This window comes from Plecotus auritus, assembly GCF_963455305.1.
Source record: "Plecotus auritus genome assembly, chromosome: 11".
NCBI classification, from domain to species: Eukaryota; Metazoa; Chordata; class Mammalia; order Chiroptera; family Vespertilionidae; genus Plecotus; species Plecotus auritus.
Genome location: NC_137777.1, coordinates 30,002,176 through 30,019,106, shown reverse-complemented (window position 1 = coordinate 30,019,106; position 16,931 = coordinate 30,002,176).

Below are 16,931 nucleotides of genomic sequence, written 5' to 3'. Positions count from 1 at the left end.
AAGAGTGCTCCTTCCCCAACTGTGATTTGGTCTTCAGAAGGTCCAAGGCCTTTCCATGATAGGACTGGACCACACTCATCAAACATCCACACACACTTCAAGAGCACACCATCCCACAAAGTGCCCTAATATTTAGAGCCAGTGAAAACTTGTAAATGGTGAGTACCAACACTACTGAAGTCTGAGTGGAAAAACACCAAGCTTTTCTCAAAGAGCCACACAATTGTCTTGGGTCCAAAATGGAAAGTGCTCTTTCTCCCTCTTCCTGCTTCTGCCTCCCACAAGGCTGCTGCATGGATCTCTGCTGATCCAGACTTTCCTCTCTTTGGGGTGGGATGCTTCCTCACGCATTCAGTAAGAGGAAGAGGTGGACAGAGAGTGGAGGCGGCCACTGAACAGCAGGGCCCTCGAGGCGGGAGATTGTGTGAGCTGAAGCCAGAAGTCCCTTGAGGGAGGCGTGAGCAGGGGGAAAGAATGGAGGGGCCTGCAAGGCCTGCACAGATAAGCATCTCGCATTCTCCCTCCTTTTCCTTGTTCCTCAGTGCGGCAGCAGGGGCTCGCCCACCCTGTGCCTTTTAACTGTCAAGGAGCCAATGCCAAGTGCTGGGCCAAGTCATCATCGATGACATGTGAGTTGTGTGTGTTCCAAATTGGCCTTCCTGCCTTTCTGCAAGAAAAACAAACTTGAGCTGGACCCCAACAAACATGACAGGAAAAATAACAACCCTTGTCGAGGGCTGATACTGAAAACGACCGGTCTCTCCACCCCAAGCCAGCCCCAGCAGGTCCCCATCTCTGGCTCCAGGAGGGGGTGGGGGCAGGAATTCTGAAACTCAGGAGTCTCCATGGCATAGTGTGTGGGGGCCATCAGGTTGTTCCTTCTGAGGCCACCTGTGCAGGGCACTGCCAGAGGCCCTTTTCAGCTTCCACAATGACACCACAAGACTTAAACACTATATATAGCATCAAGCCCATTTTACAGAGAGACCAGTACATGGCTTCAAGTAACACAGGGATTGAACAACAGAGCTACATTAATTCTCAACAGTGTCATACTTCCTACTTTCATTTTTGCCTGTATTAGAAAAATGAGAAGTCAGAATGCATGCTATTGATGGACCCATTTCCCTAGATAATATGCTACAAGTCATTAATGCAAACTACTGGCATAGATAATAAAAAAAAGAACATGAAATTTATTGTTGTTGTTGTTGTTATTATTTCGAATAACACTTCTTCATCAAACTTGTAAACCTCCTCAAACCAGAATCTGTTCTATTTTTCATTGGTGCTTTCCACATGCTTTGACATGGTCCACCGATGTTCACAGCCAAAGAGTGAAAGCAATCTAAGTGTTCATGGATGGATGAATGAAAAAAAAAAGTAACATATGCATACAATACAATATTATGCAGCCTTAAAAAAGAAAGAAATTCTGACACATGCTATGATTTGAGTAAAACTTTATGGACATTATGCTCAGTAAAACAGTCACAAAAAACAAATACTGTATGATTTCACTTAAATGAGGTACCTAGATATCACATTCATAGAGACAGAAAGGAGAAGCATGTTGCCCTGGGGCTGGGGGAGGGAGAATGGGGAGTTAGTGTTTAAAGGTACAGAGGTTTAGTTTGGGGAGATAAAAACGTTCTGGTGATTTACGGTGATTATGGTTGCACAACAATGTGAATGTACTTAATGCCACTGAACTGCACATTTAAGAATGATAAAGATGAAAAATGCTTTGTTATGTGTAGTTTACCACCGTTTTTTTAAAGGATAAATATTGAAGCATCTAATAGATACATATTCAGTCCTGGCCCAGGGAGAGAAAATACGAAGTTATGCAGAAGTCTTTCCTAGTGTGTGCACTCTAGGTTTAACTAACAATAATGGCTATATTCAAACTATTATTATCATTAGCCTGAGCTTTAAAGTGAAGTATAGAACAATTGCATTAGGAGTTTTGCAGATCTATTTTTCTAAAGATTTTAGAGCATTCCTAAGAGGCTATTTATAGGATGACACAGTCAGCCATTAACTCTTAAGGTTTGATGTAAAAAACAGAGAACAAAAACTTGTTTTGCTTATTTACAATGCACCTAGTAACTTTTCAGAAGGAAATGAAAATTTTTGAGTTGTGTTCTTTTATATCTTGAAAGATTCTTCTAAACACAAACTCTTCTATTCCCTTAACTCTTTTTAGAAAGCTGGTATAACTTCAATTCCAAAAAATGACAGGGACATTACAAAAAAAGGAAAATTATGGAGCTTTCTTACTCAGAACTTTCCAAACCAAATAATAATACACTCATTCTAGAAATATAGAAAAAAGATAATACTTTGCACTTAATTAAGTATATTCCATGAATGCAAGATTGGTTTAATATTTCAAAAGCAATTAGCCAACCAATTTATCACTAAATTATTTAATTTTAAAATTAACAGAATAAAGGAGAAAAATCATATGAACATCTCAATACATGCAGAAAAAAGCAGTTGATAAAATTCAACGTCTATTCCTTTTTTTAAAAAAAATAGCAATTTGACATTTATATACCTTTTTCTTTTAATTGAAGATTTTTTTGTTTTTTGTTTTTGGTAGAAAGTGGAAGGGAGAAGGAGAGAGTGAAACTTCTTTGAAAGAGAAACATCTATTGGCACATCCTATACTGAGGATTGAGCCTGCAACCTGGGCATGTGTCCAAACAGGGAATCTAACTGGGTGACCTTTTGGTGCATGGGACGATGCTCAACAGAGCCACACTGGCCAGGCCTCAAATCTATTCTTGATAAAAACTCTTAGCAAACCAAAAATAGGGAAGAACCTCTTTTACCAACCAAAGGTTGGTAAAAAAAAAAAAAAAAAAAAACCTACAACAAATATCATAAGTAATAGTGAAATGTTGAACGCTTAACTTTTGGGATTGGAATGAGACCAGGCTACCTGCTATCACTACTTCTACTGTAATGGTGGTCTAACCTGGATGGCAAGGCAAGAAGAAAAAATAAGTAAAATTTATATGAGGTGGAAAGTAAGAAATATAGATATTATTTACAAATAATGATTTCATGTGATGAAAACCCAAAGGGATTTACATATACATTTTAGAATTAATAAATTCAATTAATACTGACATAGATACAAATGAAATAATAGGACAACAGGGATGCACTTCCCCAAAAATAGTTTTGTGGATATTGTTTTTTTTAAGGAGATTCTTCTTTATATATATATATATATATATGTATATATTTTTTATTGATTTCAGAGCGGAAGGGAGAAGGAGAGAGAGATAGAAACATCAATGATGAGAGAGAATCAATGACTGGCTGTCTCCTGCATACTCCCTACTGGGGATTGAGCCCACAACCCGGGCATGTGCCCTGACCAGGAATCAAATCGTGACCTCCTGGTTCATAGGTCAACGTTCAACTACTGAGCCATGCCAGCCAGGCTATTGTTTTGTGTTTTAGAAGGGGAAGTGGTAATACAAGTTTCCAAGATTTTGACAAACTCTTCCTTGAGTGAACCCTCATACATTGGTATACAGACTTTTGCATACTTCTTTCTTAGTCACAGAGACTGTTAAAAAAGACATGTACTCAAGAATTAAGAATTAATAAAATTAGTAGTTTTTACTGCTTCCTCACATTCTCAAATGAACTGACATTTATCTTTTCTTCCCGAGCATGGCTGTGAAGCCATAAACAATGACTCACACTGAAGTTTGGAGCCATTGACTTGAGCCAGCCTAAGGAACTAGTAGTTGTGCCTACCATGACTTTTGCCACATTAGTGCAAACGGCAGCACGGTGCAAAGGGTGAATATGTCCTAGTGTTATTATGAAAATAGTTTCTACACTATGGACTCCTTGAAAGTGTTTCAGGACCTCAGGATCTATGGACCACTCTCTAAGAACTACTGATGTACCAAATTTGAACAAAGCCTTTGGCCCAGCTAGTGTATTCCTAGGACTTTACCCAACAAATGCACCTTGATGCAACAGAGGTGAATCAAGGAATGTGCAAGAATATTTACAGAAGTACCATTCATAATAGCCAAAATGGGAAACAACTTAGAATGTAAATAAAAATAGAATAAATGCCGAAACCGGTTTGGCTCAGTGGATAGAGCGTCGGCCTGCGGACTGAGGGGTCCCAGGTTCGATTCCGGTCAAGGGCACGTACCTTGGTTGCGGGCACATCCCCAGTAGGAGGTGTGCAGGAGGCAGCTGATCGATGTTTCTCTCTCATCGATGTTTCTAGCTCTCTATCCCTCTCCCTTCCTCTCTGTAAAATATCAATAAAATATATTTTTTTAAAAAAATAGAATAAATAATAAATTGTGGAATATCCATACAATAGAATACTATAAAGTATTGAAAATAAATGTTTCAAAGCTACATGCAATTTATGAATAAATTAAGAAATGTAATATTGAGAGAGAAAAAATGTTCAGAGTACCATTTCTCACAACAGCAAAAACTTGGAAGTAACCCAAATGTCCATCAAAGAGAAAATGCATGAAAAGTAATGTAGTATGTTTATACAAAGGAGTATTATACAGGAGCCAAAACAAATAAACTACAGAAGGAGACATCAATATGGAAGAAACTTAGCAATATAATGGGCCAAGAAAGTAAGTTCCCAGTAATTACATAAAGTACAATACTCTTTTTGAAAGTTACAAAAAAAATACAAAATTAAAAGATATCCTATATAATATAAGGCTAATATGCAAACTGACCGAATGGCAAAACGACCGGTCACTATGATGTGCACTGACCACCAAGGGGCAGATGCTCAACACAGGAGCTGCCCCCTGGTGGTCAGTGCGCTCCCACAGGGGGAACGCCGCTCAGCCAGAAGCAGGCTTACGGCTGGCAAGCACAGCTGCGGTGGCGGGAGCCTCTCCTGCCTCCACGGCTGCACTAAGGATGTCCAACTGCTGGCTTAGGCCCGCTCCCCACAGGAGCTGTCAGTCGGAATCCCCCAAGGGCTCTCCTGGACTGCGAGAGGGCGCAGGCCAGGCTGAGGGACCCCCCTAAGTGCACGAATTTCATGCACCAGGCCTCTAGTATCATTATATAAGAGAATGATTAACACAAGATTTAGGTTAGCTACTTCCTATGGTGAAGGGAAGAGGTACAGGGTGTCAGAACCCGTTGTCAGATGTTGGTTGTTTTCAAGATCCTAGCTTTTGTGTTTTGTGGTGGGTTCACAGAGGCTTAATATATTACTATCCATAAGTAAATAAATAAATAGGTGATACCTGGGCAAAATTTGAGACTGCAAGGAACAAGAATTTGGATTAATTCAATTATCTGCCTCTGAAGTCAGTCCTTCATTAAAAAATATAATAGGTATAAGAAATGTAACCGTTGTGTTTTAAAAAATTGGATGAAAAGTAAAATGTATACAAATGAGGATCAAATTGAATTTGAAAGATCAAACTGGGCAATTCTGGCAGGAAAAAGAAAGGAAAGAAGGATGGAGAAAGAAAATATGTTTAAAATTAAGAATTATTACCAATAGATGTAGAAGTACCAAAATTCAGGTAATAAGTACCATCAAAAGAAAAAATATATAAGTGAGGAGAAAAAAACAATAGAGACAAATATCCCATATTTAAAGAATTATTAAGACCCCGTAATTTGCCAAAGAGGAAATGTAAATGGGAAAATAGCACAAATCTAGAACACTTTAGTAATATTTAAGAACAATGAAGAAAAAGAAAATTCTAAAATTTGTATGGAAAAATTATCAAACAAGAAGAGCCAAAAGAGTTTAAAAATAGAGTGGCGGGTGTATTTGTCCTACCAGATGCCCAAGCACATCATAAAGCAGGCATGCTTGAAACACTGGGTTATCTGTGTGAATAGACAATGGCACAGACTAGAAATTATAGACATCAACTCATACACATAAAAGAACTTAATATATTGCAGAAGTCACTTTACAAATCAATGCTTATGAAGGTTATTGGTGTTGGATAATTGGATAACCAGGTGGGAAGACTTAATTTGTGTTCTGTATTATTAGTTTGCTAGGGTTGCCATAATAAAGTACCACAAACTGAATGGCTTAAACAACAGCAATTTATTTTCTCATATTCTGGAGGCTGGAAGTCCAAAATTAAGGTGTTAGCAAGGCCATGCCCCCTCTGAAGGCTCTAGGGAAGGATCTATTCCCTCCCTCTCTCTCTCTCTCCTACCTTCTGGTAGTTCCTTGGCTTGTGGCACCAAAATTCCAGTCTTCACATGACATTCTCCATGCATGTATGATCATGCATGTGTGCATGCATATGTGTGTCTACATTTCCTTTTGTTATAAAGACACCAGTCATATTGGATTAGGAGCCCTTCCTACTCAGTATGATCTCATCTTAACTAATTACATCTGCAACAATCCTATTCCCAAATAAGGTCAGATTCTGAGGTATTGGGGTTAGGATGTCAATATATGAATTTCAGGGGCACACAATTCTCCCTATAACATATCTCTACCTTAGTTTTTACACCAAAATAAGTTACTCAAAGATGAAAATTCTGAAAAAAGAAAAAGTACAAAAAGAGCAATGGGGTAATTGTTTTTGAAAAACCTCAAGATGAGGATGATCAAGTTAAATACAACAATTAAATTAAATTAAGTTATCACAAAAGTCAGAGCCATAAAAACAAACAAAAATTCATTGAAATAATCATGTTATTTTTTAAAATTTTACATGATGGGAACCCTATAAATAAAAAATAAATGATAAACCAAGAAAAGGATATTTTGCGATTTATATCATAGAAAAAAAAAAAGTGTATCTCCTCTAACTCAAAAAAAAGAACACCAGTAAAATGGAAAAACAAGCAAAGATAGCAAAAGAACAACCAAACTGTCAAAAGCACAGAGACTTATTTTTCTGTGATAAACTGGCTCTGAAGATAAATCCCAAATATTAACTCACAAACATGCTTTGAGCAGAGGACCCACAGACAGAACAATCCCCCAAGGGGATCAAACCAAAGAAGACAATGGTCTTACTGAGATATAAACACCAAAAGTAAAGCTCAAAAGAAAAGAACTCCATTTAGCACATAGAAATACTGTCACATTTTTCACCTCCAGAAAGTTGCTTAAATTCTCTAAATGAGTTAAGATGTCAATACATAAAATGCAGATAACATTGCTTACTTTACTGAACCTTTTGGTTATTAAAGGTGATTGTACAAAGATTCGGGAAAATAAATAGCACACTTAGTAATTTTACAATAAATATTCATTACGTAAAGCCCTCAGAACAGTGCCTGATGCTATAGTTAGTACACACCAAAAAAAGAGCCATTACTTTCATAATCACTATTGTTATTAATATTATCTCTTCCCAATATGTTTTCTTCTAGAGCTTTGCTATTTGAAATACCAAGTTTTCCTGGTGTAATGAAAAGTGATCTCAATAGATGGCTCTCTAGCACTTTCACTTTCTCAAGGGAAACTCATTTGCCCTGTTAGAGGGTAGGCTCCAAGGTTTGTCCATGCCTAGCAGACCTTGAATTAAAGAGTCCCAAACTAGAGAAAGTTCTACATAAACTTTCATCTCCCCTACATCTGAAGCCGTGCCAACTATTTCTTGGGATTATTTATAATAACTCACTTTTAATGATAACAGAAAATGCAAGTTACAATAAATTATTTTCAGTCCATAAAACATGTATTCAGTATCCACAGATAAATGCTTTTAAGTGGCCTGAAAGGAAGAAGAGGAGATTTTTCCAGGATTCATACTTCATGATCCTAATAATCTCTATCATTCTGGATGCAGATCTTATGCCCAGATAGTGATTGGAGAGTACAAACCCATCATCTGCCCAGGTTATAATGTGGTGCTGCATAGTCATACGTGTACTGAGGCAGTCAAAATAGCCTCAATTAGCTTGGTAGACAAAAAATCAAGAGGAAGAAAGGAAGAGTCGACCCTATTTTGTGAAACAAGATCCTTTAAGGACAGCAGAAACCGTCTGCCTCGAGACCTTAATTTCTATTTATTTATTTTAAGTTAGTTAAAACTTACTTTATTTTATTTTATTTTATTTTATTTTATTTTATTTTTTAATTTTTCCTCACCTGAGGACATGCTTAGAGAGAGGAAGGGAGGAAGAGGGAAAGATAGATGGCTGCCTTGCACACACTCCCCGAATCAGCAATATTTTGGTGCACAGGACAACACTCAACCAACTGAGCCTCTCCAGGCTGCCTTGAGACCTTTAAAGACTTCCCTCAGGTGGGTCAATTTCCCTAAGAGATGAGGGTAAGACCACTGCAATTGGAAATGTTCTGAACCTGGTGCCAGGGAAAGACTAAGCATTATCTTGATGACCCTGCACAATACTGTGAGGAAAACTGACTGCAAAAGCCTACTTCATACCACCTTCTCTTATTTTCTGCCCATTGACAAATCTCTCCCAATATTTTGCAAAGACAAAATGCACAGCAAATGTCCACATTATGGCACCTTCTTCATATTGAGAACTTGGCTGTGCCACTGTTGAATTTTTCTCAAGACTTTTTTCTTCCCCTCTCAAACTGCTTTCTTGGCCAGGTTTTTTGTTTTGTTTTTTTAATATATTTTATTGATTTTTTACAGAGAGGAAAGGAGAGGAATAGAGAGTTAGAAACATCGATGAGAGAGAAACATCGATCAGCTGCCTCCTGCACACCTCCTACTGGGGATGTGCCCGCAACCAAGGTATATGCCCTTGTCCGGAATCGAACCTGGGACCTTGCAGTCCACAGGCCGACGCTCTATCCACTGAGCCAAACCGGTTTGATAATAGTTTTGTAAGTAATGAGGATGTAATTGCCTACAATAATGAAAATCTACCTAAATTTTTTATTTTCCCCTTAGACATACCTAGTATATCCCCAGGCAGATCATTCTGAGTGTGTAAGCATGTGTGCATATATTACAGACAATTACCATGTTAAAAAATACTTAATTTATTCCCCACACCCACCAAAATAAACCAACAACAAAATACCATACTTTGTCCAATAGGATATAGCATGTTACATGAAGAAATAGACAACACTCAACCCCTCAGTCTCATGGCTCTACTATTTATAATATATACTTAAAAAATTAGAAATAAATTTAATTTTTATATCAAAGCTAAAATTAAATAGAGATATTGATTAGTCAAACTAAAATGAAGTGCTTATGCAACAAAATTTGAGACCCTAGACTTTGATATGTTCAGAAAATTATAAATCAACTGTGACCCAGCCTGAGAGGCCTTGTGAATTCTATCATTGTCGTGGATGGGTCAAAAAAACCAGCTATTTGTCTAAGAAATCCAGGCAAACCTGCAGGGAAAATAAACAAACTTCAGAAGAATTGTTCCAAATATAACTCTATAAAAACACAGAAGGAAATAGATTTAGAATCCCCCAGTTGAAAATGTGGTAAAATTTTAGGGCCACAGGAAACGCACAGCCCCTAGGAAGGAACCAACAGGTAAGCCAACGCCAGGTTAGCCCTGAAATGAGGACGCCAGGCGCATGTCCTAAGCCACCTTTTCCAAGTCAAGTCTCCAATGGCCCAACTTAATGTAGCTTTGCAGTGATCAGTTCATTGTGCCTAATAATTTGGATACCGCCATTGAGAGCTTACTGATTAACCTCTTAAATATTGTAGGTTTCAAAGACAATAAAAAATCAAATTATTATTTCCTGGCCATGCACACCAATAAAGAAAGTCACTGAATAGTTCACTCAGAGGAAAAAGTCAGGGGGATGAAGATGAAGGTGTGGTGGTTTGGGGGAATGAAAATCAGCACTCTGAATAAAGCAGAGTCCACGGTAAAAGACTGGTTAAAACACAGCCCCATTGTCAAGAAAAGTCTTGGTTTAGGTCGGCAAACTCATTAGTCAACAGAGCCAAATATCAGTAGTACAACAATTGAAATTTCTTCTGAGAGCCAAATTTTTTAAACTTAAACTTCTTCTAATGCCACTTCTTCAAAATAGACTCGCCCAAGCCGTGGTATTTTGTGGAAGAGCCACACTCAAGGGGCCAAAGAGCTGCATGTGGCTCACGAGCCGCAGTTTGCCGACCACGGGTTTAGATCCAATTAGTGTCAGTTGGTTAAAATCAGTTCTGATGAAATACAATATTTAGTTTTTTGGTATCTCCTAGGCAAGTGCTGATAGAAATGGAAAGTTTTCTCTATGTGTAGGTCATAACAACCACATGCAATGTAGCACATATGAGAATATCCAAAACACACACACGTGTCACAGTAGTGAGTTTAAGTGAAGGGAATGCAATAGCTTTTAATTTTTGTTTTTGCTCTTCTTTCCAATTTTTTTTTTACACTGATCACATGCTGTTTATGTTGCAGTAAAAAGTTATTGTGAATTGGTGCAATGAAGATGGCTCACTTTTCTCTCCCCTGAGGATCTAAAGTCGAAGCTTGCTCTCAGATTTTACTGGCTTCCAGACAGACAGAAATGACAGCATGGCTTCTGAGGTCTGTGGATTTTTGCCTCAAATCCATAACTCTAGCCTCATTGCATGACAGCCACAAATGAGGCAGCTCTGAAGGTGATTATGGAGCACTAAGAATGTTTTGGGAACAATTCCAGTTCTTCATACCACACACATGAATACCTGGAAGCTCAGTGTTACTGTGGTGATGCTCTGGGCCCACGCGAGCTGGCCACTCCTTGGGAACAGAGAGGGAGCTGACACTCAACATGAGGAATTAAAGACCGAGTACAAAGCTTCCTTACCATCCGGGTCAAAAACTAGATTTCATGACAGGGAGACACAACTCCCAGTAATTTATCTTTTCTTTATCCTGTAACTGGCATTTCAAATCTATTCCCTGATTGTATCCATAATTGCTGGGTGGAGGTTTTTGGTATGTGTGTGTGTGTGTGTGTGTGTGTGTGTGTGTGTGTGTGTGTGTGTTTTAATGCAGTGGAATGTCTTTTCTAAACCAAATCAGACCTGTAATTGGCAAATCCCTAGAGACCAAGCAGGATGGTAAGGGCAGACCCCAGATTTATCAAGAATAAAGAGGGAGCAAAGTTCAAAGATTTGGGAAAATCCAAATAGGAACTACCGGATGGTATTAACTTAAGTAAACCAAATGTAGAGTTAAATAGGCCTGCTGGTGTGAAAGGTGACATCATTACTCAACTTCAGCCTCCCAAAACAATGAAGAAATGTGAATAAAATTACCTACCAGCATAAATCATTCTAACCCAACCCAAATCCCGGGGAGGACTAAGGAATTACCTACTTGTACAATCAAAGATAGATGAGTCTGTCCCCCACCCCTCCCGGCTCTTTGCCGGAGCAGCAAAGATTAACCTGGCCTTACCGCAGGAATTCAGGCAATGATAAAGGGCAAAGAGGGCAGGAGTCCGGAACAGTCCAAAATGTCCCACTACAAGAACGTTTTCGTTGAATTTGAATTAAATATTCTGTTATTTTAAGAATTTAAAGTGGAATATAAAAATTGATATCCTTTCATGCCAATCGTGATTTTTTAAAAAGTAATATATGGTCAAATAAGTTTTTCCCCATAATTTCTAACAAAAATGTATCTTCTCCCTTAACTTTATCTAAGATCATTTTTTCAAGGTTTTTCCAATTTCTTACAATAAAAGTTATATATATATATATATATATATATATATATATATATATATACACACACACACACATATAAAGTGATAAACTTGGATAAGAATTTCTATATTTTTATCCATTTCCATAAAAATGTCCAATAAATGGTAAATTAATCACTTTGCTTGCAACTCTAATAATTTATTCTTTAGAATTTTCAGATCATAAAGAGACCAAGCACCAACTAAACAAACTTATAAAGATTTGACTTGCCCTGGCCAGTTTGGCTCAGTGGTTGGAGCATCAGCCTGCAGACTAAGGGGTCGTAGGTTTGATTCTGGTCACGGGCTCGTGCCTCAGTTGCAGGGCTCAATTCCTCAACCCCCTTCCCCCTGGGGCACGTGCAGGAGGCAAACCAGTCGAGATGTGCCTTGTTTCTCTCTCTCTCTCTCTCTCTCTCTCTCTCTCTCTCTGTCTCTTCCCCTCCCTTACATTCCCTCTAAAAAATCAATGGAAAAAATATCCTCAGGTGAGAATTAACAACAACAACAAAAAAAGATTTGACTCGCCAAAACTATATACCCTTGTGCAATAGTTAAATTTTATTTTAGAACACTTTCCATACAACTTGTCAAAATTCCTAACAAAAAGACAGCCATATATCAGTTTTCAACTCACTCTGTAAAGTAATTTAGCTATCTAATCAAGGGAAAGTTAAAAGTAGAAGATCCAAAACAATGAGATACCACACATACTTATGAGAATGGCTAAAATCTCCAAAACTGATGATACCAATTGCTGGCCAGTGTTGTGGAGTAATAGGACCATTCATTCATTGCTGGTGGGAATGCAAGATAGTATAGCAATTTGGAAGACACCTGACTGTAAATGCTTATAGCACCTTTATTCAACTGCCTGATACTGGAAGCATCCAAAAAATATGCTTCATTAGGTAAATAATAATCAAACTGTGGTAGTTCCATACAATGGAATATTTTTCAGAGACAACAAGAAATGAGTTTTCAAGCCACAAAAAGACATCGATGAATCCTAATGCATATTACTGAGTGAAAGAATCCAGTCTGAAAATGTTACCCATTGCATACTTCCAATGATCTGACCTCTGGAAAAGGCAAAACTATAACAATAGGAAAGAAGAGCACTTATGGGGAATGGTCTTTGAATAGGTGATGCATCAAGAATGATTTTTAGGATGCTGAAATGACTCTGTAGGATACCATAATTGTGTATGTATATAACACTATCCATCTGTCAAAACGCACAGAACTTTACAACATAGAATGACTCTTACTATATGCAGAGTTTTAAAAAATCATTTAGAAGGTGGGGTGTCCCAGAATGGAATACAGACTATGAAAAGAGAATCTAATGTGTTACAAATGTATAAAACAACCTTACAGAAGGGTGGGTTTACTAATTAGAATAGCTACTAACCTAACTAAATTTGGAAATGAGAGGAGCCTGTAAAGCTAAAGGCAAATAAAACTGTATATGAGTGCTGTACTCTGATTAATAGTGTTTCCTTCCCATTCGTGTGCAGGTTAAAATTCCGATACCACTATACATGTATACTGGAATTGAGTATATGGATGGCAGATGATGGGAGTCATATTTTGTACTGCTGAAGTGGGAGTTTACAGAGAAGCAAGAGGAAGACACTGGAATAATTGATGTGGAAACGTATTGAGTTGGAGACCTCAGTATGAACTCATATTTCATTTAATTATGGATTCAGATAGTCACACAGAAGTATTTATAGACACACATATATACACAGGTTAGTATACACACGTATTTGCTGGCTCTGTCAGCTGAAAGGGGCCTAGAAGCAATGACACTCCAGTAGCAATGAGCAGACCTAGTACCTAGATCTTGATTTCTAATACCATTCAGCAATAAAAGGAGCCAGAGTTTCTTGGAGAAATGGCTAATTCTAGGACTGGGGCAGGCAATATACAAGGTAAGTCTGGAGCATAACGTTTTGTAGTACCAGGAAATATGGAAATGCTAAAAAAAAAAAAAAGTACACAAAACAAACAAAAACCCCACATTGATGGAATATGCAAAGGGTCCTAATTAAAGAGTTCCTAACAGCAAAAGCTATAACAATTTGAGCTACAAAATAAATTAGTATTTGATTAAATAAACAAATGGGGAAGAAAAGACCAATCTCCCATGCAGAAGCATTCCAAATAATTTATGTGGATACATCACCCAAAAGGAGGTACAGCATAACTCTCCACACCTGAAATGTCAATTGCACATAGTAACTTAATGCCAAAGAGTGCAGCATGGAAAGTGGGGAAGAGTGATTTTTCAGTGGAGAATCTGACAAACACTACTTCAGCCAGGTGATCAAAGTCAACGTCAACAGTGATGTCATGTTGATAATATGTACTCTGGGTATGATGTAATGGAGAAAGCACTTTACCTCTGTGGGATTCCTATAAGCTCATAACCCCATGCTACACTAATTGACAGAAACATCAAGGGGGGAAAAGCCAATTGAGGCATACTCTACAAAATACTTGACTATTTTGCAACAGCATGGATGGACCTGGAGAGTATTATGCTAAGTGAAATGAGCCAGTCAGAGAAAAATAAGTACCACATGATCTCACTCATATGTAGAATCAATGAACAAAATAAACTGGTGAATAAAATAGAACCAGAGGCATAGAAACATGGAACAGACTGACAAATTTCAGAGGAAAGGTGGGGTGCAAGGGTGGGAGGGCAGTGATTAAGCAGGGAACTTATATGCATATATGCATAACCCATGGACACAGACAATAGAGTGGTAAAGGCCAGGGAGGGGTGGGTATGGAGTACAGGGTGTGTCAATGAGAAAAAAACACACACAAACAAAGGGGACATTTGTAATACTTTCAACAATAAAAATAAAATAAGAAAAAAATGTCATAAAAAGGACATTAGGTTAAAAGCAAGGAAATCTGCATAAAGTGTGAACTTTAGTTACTAATAATGTATTGGTTTATTAATTGTAACAAATGTGCTAATAATAGGGGAAACTGGATGCAGGGTTTGTGGGAACTCTCTGTACAGTCTTCACAATTTTCCTGTAAATCTAACACTTTCTAAAAATATGTATATACTAAGCACTTAGAATGACTGGCATTATATGTATTAGATATTATTATTTCTAATTTCTTAGTTTGTGGCTTTTGACTACCTACACAATCAACATATGACAGAGATATACCATATGCATGCGTCTCAGACAGCACCAAGACTCAGCACATACCTACACGGAGTGGTCAGATTATTATGATCTCTGAACGCATAATAATCTGGCCACTCAGTGTGTGAATATACATATTTCTTCAGGAATCCTATATTATTAGAAAATAAATATATATATATATATATATATATATATATATATATATATATATATATATATATATATATTGGAGGCCCAGTGCATGAATTCGTGCATGGGTGGGGTCCGGCCAGCCTGGCCAGGGGGAGGGGACATGGGCGGTTGGCCGGCCTGCCTGCTGGTCAAACTCCTGGTCGAGGGGACAATTTGCATATTAGCCTTTTATTATATAGGACATACACTGAGTGGCCAGATTATTATGCGTTCAGAGATCATAATAACCTGGCCACTGAGTGTATAACCAGAAATCTGCATCCCATGGATCAGCATGAAATGTTTATCCTTCTCCAAATTATTCCAAAACACATATGGATTCAATAAGGTTTACTTATGAAGTTTTGTATTTTGCTTTGCCTTTTTTATTCTTTTATTTAAAAAAAAAAAAACTTCACCTAAAATTCTTTTTGCTTTTAAATCTTGGTGATAATAAATGGCAGCTCAGAGACTGGCTTTGAAAATACAGAAGAAAATTTTAACAATTATGGGGATAAAATACATATGGTAAAGTAATTCTGAGAATTAAAAATGGTTTTAAAAATTAAAGGTTTAAGTAACCATAAGGTGTGTGTTACTCTCTACTAGTAAAAGAGATTCAATCACTCTTTCCAAAGCTATTTGTAGAGAAAAATAATTGTTTTTATAAAAATTCAAGCAAAAGAGAACTTGTAAAGTAAAATATGACTGTCCTGCCATCTCCTCTCTCCACCAGCAATAACTTTTAATAGTATTCTGACACCCTGAAGTTTCTTTTAGAAACCACATCAAATCTACCACCTTGCTTATAAAAATAAAAATCCAAAATACCATGTAATCATTTCAGCCCATTTGTATCTATTGTTCTGCCTGAACAAAGAAAACATCAGGATACCCACATCAGATTTCTTCAGGAATCTTATATTATTAGAAAATAAAAAAATTTCCTAAGAGCACAAGGCACAGTGGTGGATATTGTGGTATAATTTCTAGGCAGTGGTTTGAATGGAAGATAGCAGCTCTCGTGTGAGCCATGCTGCCCTCAAGGTCCTTAGGGCACCTGGCATACTCACTTCCCATTAACAATAGCAGGTCATGGTCACTGCTGCTGTCTCAAGAACTTCACCCCCCTCCACACCCTCCTCTCAGCCTGCTTCCCAGCCTTTACTGGAAACTGGCTGACTCCCTCTACATGACAGCTATGAATGTCTTCAGCTCATGAGGGGGGTGGGTGAAAAAGTGAAGTACAAATTGATAGGTACATAATATTCATGGGGATGTAAAGCAGAACATAGGAAATATAGTCAATAATATTGTAATAACTATGTATGGTGTCAGATCGGTACTACATTTATTGAGGTGGTCACTTAGTAAGATATATCAGATATATCATTCGCAAATATGTTCTCCCACACAGTGGGATCCCTTTTCATTTTGTTGATGATTTATTTTGCTGTGCAGAAGCTTTTTATTTTTATGTACTCCCTTTTTTTTTTCTCTATTTCTATTGCCCAAGGTCACACTTGCAATGCAAAGCCATCATTCATTGCAGCGACACTGACACATCATGAGAATCGGACTCAGTTTTCAGAGCTCAGACTGGTTCAAGAGGAAGAGAATTCTCCTGTAAATGGGACCTGGGAAGCCATTTCCACTGTGCACTTTGCTGAGCACTGGAAGTAATGGTTGAGTGGACATTTTTATTGAGAGCTTTTTCCTTGGTGCAGACTTCATTTTAAGGAAAGCAACATAACATGAGCACTGGTTTGAAGTTAGACTGATTTGAGTCTTAACTTGTGATACACACATATACATATGCAAACATAACAAAATTCAAGTATTTTATAATATTTATGTAACATATATTTAAAAAAAATAGAGCATTATGAATCCATTTGAAACCT